The following is an 8,968-nucleotide window of genomic DNA, read 5'->3' on the forward strand; positions in this document are numbered from 1 at the left end:
TAAGTTAGCTCTTAAGTTGGCAGCATCCCCTCTAATATTTCCCATTGGAAGAAAAGCAGGGGGAGGTTTTTCCCTTTGTGCAATAAATAAATAATTAATATATATATATTAAAAAAAAAAAAAAGAATCAAAGGGGACTCTGGGCCACCAGCTCATGTCACAGCAGCTCCACTAAAGGAGGAGGCTCAGGCAGTTTCCCATAGTGGCCAAGTGGCAGAGTCAAGCAGGAGAGGATGTGGCAGCTTCCCTGGGGGAAATGTTTTTTGTTGATGAGGAAGGCACCGAGCGCTGTTCTCCTGAAAACAGGGTGCAACCTTTGCTTCCTGCTGGTCAGCTGGTGGCTGCCATGCTCCCAAATTACAATGAAGATGAACACAGACCTGGAAATAATACCGTGTTTAGCAGTGTAACATACTACACTCCCACAGGGATGATCTGTGACCTGTAGTAGTGATGGTATGTGATAACCATCTAACTAAAACAGTGTTGTGGTTTAACCCGGCTGGCAGCTAAACACCACACAGCCGTTCGCTCACCCTCCCCCCTCCCTCTCTGGGATGGGGGAGAGAAACGGGAAAGTGAAGCCGGTGAGTTGAGATAAAGACAGTTTATTAAGACAGGAATATAATAATAACAATAATAATAATAGTGATAATGATAATAGTATTACTAATAATAATGTGTAAGAAAACAAGTGATGCACAATGCAATTGCTCACCACCCGCTGACCGATGCCCAGCCTATCCCCGAGCAGCTGGCCCCCCCACCCCGGCCAGCCACCCCTATATATTGTTTGGCATGACGTCAGATGGTATGGAATACCCCTTTGGCCAGTTTGGGTCAGCTGTCCTGGGTCTGTTCCCTCCCAGCTCCTGCTGCACCCCCAGCCTGCTCGCTGGCAGGACAGAGCGAGAAGCCGAAAAGTCCTTGGCCTGGTGTAAGCACTGCTCTGCAACAATTAAAACATCAGCATGTTATCAGCGCTCTTCTCATCCTAATCCAAAACATAGCACCCTACCAGCTACTATGAGGAAAAATTAACTCTGTCCTAACTGGAACCAGGACAAACAGTTTGGTGTTCGCAATACAAATACAATGTCATCAATAATCAAGTGCATGCATTTCTGGAGCAATGCTCCTGGGTGTCTGGAACACGCCCATGGTCTAGGTACACAGGTATTTTTGCAGCTATCGTCAGAGAGGTCTCACCTATCTGAAGAACATCTTTCAGTGAGGTTTGCATGCGGGAGGTAGAAATCACGTTTGCCTACTGGGGAGAAAAAGACCCAACTTGCTGGTCTTTTCCTCACTGCTCTCCGAGCCGCGGCTGGGCTTGCTTCACTCGTTTTGTGCTGTGTAAATCCATCAGCGTGAACAGGCTGCATCCAAAGAGTGGGAACTCTCCGTTGCAGCAGAACCAAGGGGGAAAGAGATGCATTTGATTACTGGTTCGGATGGCTTTACATTTGCACTGCAAACACCCAAAAGTTTTAATTAAGTGGTTATCTCATACAGTCACTACTGTAGGACGAAGATCATGCTTACGGGGGGTGCAGTCTGTTATATTTCTAAATGTGGTATTATTTCCATGTTTGGATTAACTTTAATGTGGCTACTCAGACCCCTACCGTGTGTAATGCTCCCTTTGAGGGGGGTGTATTTTATTCTGTATAATTACTGCTACAATCAGCTGTAACATAATGCCAATTTTGTCTGAAAGTACACGGAAGCATGTACTGGCACAGGCTTTGGCTGGCCTTCAAACACGGGGCCGTGGTGTGGTGTGGTGTGGTGTGTTGATAAGCGGTAACTAATCCTCTCAACATACAGACCACTGAAAAAAGAATTGCATAAAACGCGTGAGATTACAAGCACAGGCTATCAACTACGGATTTGTTCTTCTAGGGTTTTTGAAATAGGACTGTAAGAGCGGATTGTAATCTGCTTCAAACAAAAAACGGGCCCCAAACAAAAATGGGGCCTAGCGGGACTTCTGCTGAGCTGCCTGGAGCAGGCAGCAGGGCTGCAGCGTGGCAGCCCACCCGTCCCCGTGGCAATTCCCCATCGCTTACACTGGGACAGGTTCATTTCTTGGCTGGATCATAGTCTGAACTGAAAACTTCCCAACTGTTTCACAGATACAGTCTGACTTGACTTCATACAGCTTGTTGCCAAGAGGTTTTTGTGCCACGCTGTTGGTAGCTAACAGGGGGTGCATCAATGTCACCAAAAATGTCAGGAAGGTCTTTCAAACTTTCCGTAAGGAAGAAGCTGATATTTTTTGTCAATCCTTTTGTCACTGACCCCATGCCCTTGCTGTCCTCATGCTACAAGGCTCTCATTTCGCCCCTTGTGACCCTGTTGGGGTCGGGGCCTCCTCGCGCAGCCCAGGACGGTGGCCAGCCACAATTCAGTGGTTGCCCATGCCTGCTGTCCTACACTTCCTCGCTGCCTACAGTCAAGAAAAGGAGTTTTCCCAAGAGAAAGGAAGTGACTGCACTTGCTGCATTGCCTGTGTGTGTCCGTGTGACAGAACAGGTCCCTGAAGCCTGGCCTTGCAGTGCCCAGCGCACAGGGTGCTGCTCCCCTGCAGCCTGCTCTCCATGGGTTGGGGGACAGACACGCCGCCCTGCCCACAGGTAGGAAGGAGGTAGGTGCAGAGACTTCGAGAAAGGCGCATCGCTTCAGAACACCAGTGACAGGAGTATTGCCCCTGGGGAAACAAATGTTCAGTTAATGAATCACAGATACCAGATCATCTGGCACCTCTGAGAGAAGGTGTGTAGAAGTTTCCTTCGCGTGTATCTTTTTAATATTGGAGTAAGCTGGAGAAACAATCCAGCTGTCACTTGCATTAAACCCAAGTATCCAAATAAAAATGTGTGACATCCAGCCTCCCTCCAAGGTTTGGTTACAAGGACATCAAGAATTATCTGGCATCAGAATGTCATGATGTGTTGGAAAAGGAAAAATTAGTGCGGCAGTAATTGAGTGGTGACATTATCTGCGCTACAGTCTGAGGGAGAAGATGAGCTTTTTGACATCAGCTATTTTAAGGTTTTTGACCTTTCCTGTGTTGCACACTCTTGGTTCTATATGATGTGATGTCTGGGACAAGCATATCAGTCCTTGTCAGCAACGTTCACTCACACATTACGTATTGTGGGCTATTTCATCGAGTTATAAATATCTGTCTTGTAAATATCTATTTCAATCAATATAGGAAGTTTGACAGAGAGAGGCAGCAGAGGCTACATGATCAGTCATGAACAATTTTGAGCAAGCAGACAGAAGATTCCTAAAAATCCAAAGTGAAGTCTCCTGGGACTGTCTCGGTCTTTCACCAAAATACAGCTGATTTAAGTTCTTGGCAACTTACGTGTTAGAGCTGATGCGAAGCTGATGAGCTGTGATGTTATAGAATTTAATTTTTAACTTGGGGCTACACCTAAACCTACATTTATCAAGTGAGCAGCATTCGAGGTGTTGGGGCCTCACCATCCTGAGCTCTCTCTTAAGAGATCCCCTGGGGGGATCTATTCAGCTCTCCCTTAAAGATGAAAATATTTCCTTATCAGGATTTATTATTTTGGGTGCTTAGTTTTGGGTGGGATCAAACCAGGTCTGGAGATCCCAATCAAGCTCAGTGCCCCATTCTTACACACATTAGTGTCTGTAGTAAGGGACTATCCAAGCTGGAAGATGAACAATTTATGGGAGGGATGAAAGAGAGATTTGCTTAGAAGCTATGCAAGCCCATGGGAGGTTCAGCGAGATTTGTGTGCAGGGGTATCCAAAATGTGCATCTTGCACTCCACTCCAGATGCAATTTATTTTTTCTCTTATAAAAGACTGTTCAAGACTGCAAGTTATATATTTTATGGGAAAGAGCCATAGGGGAAAATCTGCTTTCTTGTAAAACACAGGTAAAAGCATTGCAGCTGATTGTTCAGAATCAAATTTGTATTTTGTAGTTAAGATATATCATCTCTTTATGACATTAAATTCCCAAAGTAATGTTGAATTCACCTTTTCTGGAAGTAGGAGAATTGATTTTTATTTTATTTTTTTCATGAGCTGCCTTTTGGTCATATAAAGAGTGAAGAGAGAAAGTTACAACTCAGAGCTCTCTGAATGTAAGCAGCCTCTGGGAGCAGGTTCCCATGCCCTTCAAGTCTGATGTATTTTTGTTAAGCCACCAGCTGGGAACAGTTGTGATATTTTCATCTTAAATGTAGGACCTGGGGTCAGTACCACCAAACTCAAGCTCATGACGTCACCGTATTCAAAAAAAACTTTATTTCTCCAGCTCATCTCCAGCTGATCTCCCCGGCTGTTGATACCAACAGCAGAGCTCATGCAGCAAAGCAGGAAGGTCACTGTGGCTACAGCTGATGGCAAACAGAATACATACCAGATACCTCCTGCGTTGGGTCACCAGTGTTTACACCACTTCTGACTGCAACGTTTTGCAGAATGACATCTGAACTGAGAGCAAATCAAGAGGGAAAACCTTTGCGCCTGGCTGGTTGGTGGGTCAGAGCACACCGAGGCTCAAAGCTGGGAGGAAGCTGGCCCATGTCCCCACCACTGGGAGATGTGAGAGGTGAAATGCGTTCTGCACATTCCTGCCTGCTGCCCCATCTCACGCTGCACCTTCCCCATGCAGCTGAAATGAACCTTGGCTTGGATGTGAGAGCATCTCTTTATATACCAGCAGAAAGTTGTGAGATCATCTCTAGATCCTTTTCTAAAATAGGCTTAAATATTTATTTGCATAAGGCAGTGCTGGCTGGCTGGGACTTGTGTGTATGTGTCTGTGTGTGTTGCTTCACTGTCTCAGACCAAGTTTTTAAAGCACCAAATGTATTTAGCTTCTCTGTTTCCAAAGGCATAAAAGGTCTGGGAACAGCTAGGTAAAAATGTTGTAATAAAGGTGTATTTTGTTCTCATAAATCACAGTGTCAGAACATCCAGAGTACTCCAAGACAGCGGGTAATGAATACCGGAACTACAGTACAAATGACATCCCAAGAAGGCATTAGAGAACATGACCAAAAAAAAATAACGGAGGCATATTATTATTGTACAACAGAAGTTGTCATGTTTATTTAAGAATGATAAATTAATTTTATAGAAATACTAAGGGTGATTTTGTATCAAAGGCTGGAAATAGTGCAATATCCCCAGAATCGCAGGTCACAGAAAATTTATGTAAATAGCAGCTAGCAAAAGCCATTGCAACTCTCCAGGTATATTTTTGATGCTACAACAGTCCAGGTCGATCTTGCTGCTCTTCAGCACCATCTACTGACACCACACCTAGTTATTTTGATTCTGCACAGAGCACTCTGAGAGTGCGCCTTCCAGAAGTCAGCGATGTAACTCAACAGTGCATGACCGAAAGGATGGTAGCAAACAGGTTAAATGTGGCAGACAGAGGACTGCACACAAGGATGGATGCTTCTCAGTCCTCCAGAAAAGACAGGTTTTGCTTTAACAGATTGTTATTATTATTATTATTATTATTATTTTAAGAAACCAGCTATCTCATCCATACATGGATCTTTGTAATGAAGTGAGGAATGTCTTACATTTTAGCCTCAAACTACTGAGCCACTAAAACACTGCATCCTTGAAAAATTAACTAACATGACAAAAAATTATAGATGATTTTTAATCATGACTCCACGCTTGCTTGGAGTGGAAAGCACCAACCAGCCTTAAACAAGCCACTGCTTCTGATGATAGTGAGTATGTGTGCATAATATTTGTGCCCTGGAAAAATCAGTGAGTATTTAAAAGCTGGACCAATGCATGATAACACTGGTATTTTTGCTTTGCTGAATTATCTGCAGCAGAGCTCCTTCCAATCAGTCACAAGGAGACTGCCATGCTCTTTGAAGCTAAAAAATCTGTGTAATTTGTCTCCCTCTGCCATAGTGCAAGTGCCTGTTGGACTTCCCTGAAGAAATTACTTTCATCTAATAAAGTTTATACATTGCATGTGATAAATAAATAAATAAATCCTGCTGGGTAATCCTATCTCTTGTAGCATCCATAAATTAATTTGTTTCTTGAGAGCAAGAATGATTTATAACTCACAACAAAACTAAAGTAGCATGAGCAAATTAAGAGGAGCATTCAGGCAGTTGGAATGCAATTACAGCATAAATGTACATGCCGTGTTAATGTGATATTAAGGTTATGAATTTAGTCAAACAGGAATCAGCATTCACAAAGATATGGTGCATTCCCCCCTACAGTATCTGCCTAGTTGTGCAAACGTGAGAAATGTCTGTATAACTTAGAAGCAATCAGAGGGCTACCTCCCTTCCAACTTGGGATATTCTGTGATTCTGTGATTCTATGACTTTCATGTTTGCAAACCCAAGATGCAATCTTATCTCTGAGCTGTACCAAGGTGTGAGTGGTGACACACACTTTGCTCCACTGGAGAGATATGGCTTTTATTCTGGTTGTTTTCCTTAATCTGAGTCATTGGGCAGGAAGAATCTGCTTGCTTGGCTTGCACAGAACCAGGTCTGGCAGGAGCCACAGGCCCATCCCAGCTGGGACATTCAATGGCTGGGATGACTCGCTTTGGGTCTCGGGTTCCAGCTGAGGGTCATCTGCCAAAGGGAGGTGTCCCTTGGGCTCTGCAGAGGGCAGCCACTGCAGCAATTGGGGTGTCATGAAGCAGGGTCTGTGGTCTGAGGTCCATGCTCGTGGGGACGGGGTGAAGGTATGAGGCTCAAAATCATCCTCACATCCCAGTTAAACATGGGCCCAGACTCACTTTTTTGGGGCCCACTTTGAAATACACAGGTGATTAGTTTTACTGGAAGGGATTTGCAGCAGCACAGAAGGTAGACGTGAGGCCCATGCAATAGGATTTGGAGCCACATCAGCCCTCTGGCCTGCTGGGGACCTCCTACAGACACAAGATGCAGAGGTCCTCCATGGCACTGGTAGACCTGCCCAAGAGTGAGTCACTGGCAAGACCTTATGGCTGCGTAAGTGCACACCATGTACTGGTAACTAAAAGAGGTGCTTTGGGATTCCTAAGCCAATGGCACAGTGTGGCTCAGACCCAAACAGCCAAGAAGTTTCATGCCCAGTGAGGTGGCTGCAGTGCTGTCGCCTGTAGGGAATGGTTGCTGCCCCATGACAAGCCCTGAGCTGTCCTAGGGACTATATAGGAGAGACAAAACCATGCCAGGAACAAAATTCAGCGATATGGATGACTGCGGGACACAGCCTGAGCTTGTGCCTTGGTGTATTGAATTTATGTGGCAAGGTTTAGGTAGCAGGGGGGCTGCAGGGGTGGCCTCTGTGAGCAGAGCCCAGCAGCTGCCCCAGGTCAGATCAGAGCCAGCTCCAGACGGCTCCAAAAGGGACCCACCGCTGGCCAGAGCCCAGCCATGAGCGACGCTGGGTGGGCCTCTGGGAGAGCAGATTGAAGGAAGGGGAAATCTGCTGTGCTACAGCAGCTGGGAGAGAGGGGTGAGAGCTGAGAGAGAAGCAGCCCTGCAGCCCCCAAGGTGAGTGCAGCAGGAGGGCAGGAGGTGCTCCAGGCACGCAGCACAAGTTCCCCTGCGGCCCGTGGAGAGGCCCCTGGTGGAGCAGGCTGTCCCCCTGCAGCCCACGGGTCCCACACGGAGCAGATCTCCACGCTGCAGCCCGTGGAGGAGCCCCCGGTGGAGCAGGTGGATGTGGCCTGGAGGAGGCTGCGGCCCATGGAGAGCCCCCGCAGGAGCAGGCCCCGGGCCGGAGCTGCAGCCCGTGGAGAGGAGCCCACGCAGGAGCAGGGGGTCTGGGGGGAGCTGCCGCCCGTGGGGGACCCGTGCTGGAGCAGTTTGCTCCTGGGGGATGGACCCCGTGGTACGGAGCCGTGTGGGAGCAGTTCTGGAAGAGCTGCGGCCTGTGGGCAGCCCCCCAGGCTCAGTTCGGGAAGGACGGCATCCCGTGGGAGGGACCCCACGGGGAGCAGGGGCAGGGAGGGACCGTGAGGGAGCGGCGGAGACGAAGCGTCAGGGACTGACCGCAGCCCCCATTGCCTGTTCCCCTGCACCGCTCAGGGGGAGGAGGTAGAATAGGGTGGATGGGGGAAGGTGTGGTTTTTTTTGTTTGTTTGTTTTTAGTTCTCACTAGAGTAGTCTGTTAGTCATAGGCCGTAAATTATAATTATTATAATTATTTCTAATAAATATAATCAATAAATTTTATTAATCTCCCTATGGTGAGCCTGTTTTGCCCATGACAATAATTGTTGAGCGATCTCCCTGTCCTTTTCTCAACCCTTGAGCTCTTTCCATTGTATTTTCTCCCGCCTTCCTTTTGAGGAGGGGGAGTGAGAGCGAGGTTGTGGTGGAGTGGTGGAGCTCAGCTGCCCAGCAGGGTAAAACCACCACGCTTGGTCTCTTCAGTTTTCAAGCACAAGTGGAAGCTGCAGCTTCTACCACAGCAGAGGATTTGCTTCTGCAAAGAGAAAGGCATTGACAGCTTCACAGCAACTAGTATGGAGCGGGCTCTGGGAAACACCAGAAGATCACCACATTAAGTCTTTGTCATGTATTTTTTTTTTTCCTGATATGCTTGGTACGAATATAATTCTTGCCACATGCTGTAAAAACCAACTTCTTTTGGGGGAGGTTGGTCTACCACGATGGAGAAAGAAAAGGAACTCTCCAACTAGGTGTGTTTCCTCACACTCAGACTTGCAGTAAGTGTTTTTCTGGGGAACTAAAAAATGTCACATGGTGTGGCTGATGCTCGAGTTCTGCTTTCCTGGAAGGGAGCTCTGCTGAAGTGGAGCAAACTGCATCCAGTGGGGAGTGATGCCGGCTCCTGCCCGTGTGGTGTCCACATGATGTTTGGTTCCAAGTACATTGCACAGTACTTGGTCCTGGTCTTCCTGGTCTCTATGGAAATCCCTGGTGGCTCTAAGAAGTTAGTTATTATTTTG

The sequence above is a fragment of the Anser anser genome (assembly GCF_964211835.1).
Source record: "Anser anser genome assembly, chromosome: 1".
NCBI classification, from domain to species: Eukaryota; Metazoa; Chordata; class Aves; order Anseriformes; family Anatidae; genus Anser; species Anser anser.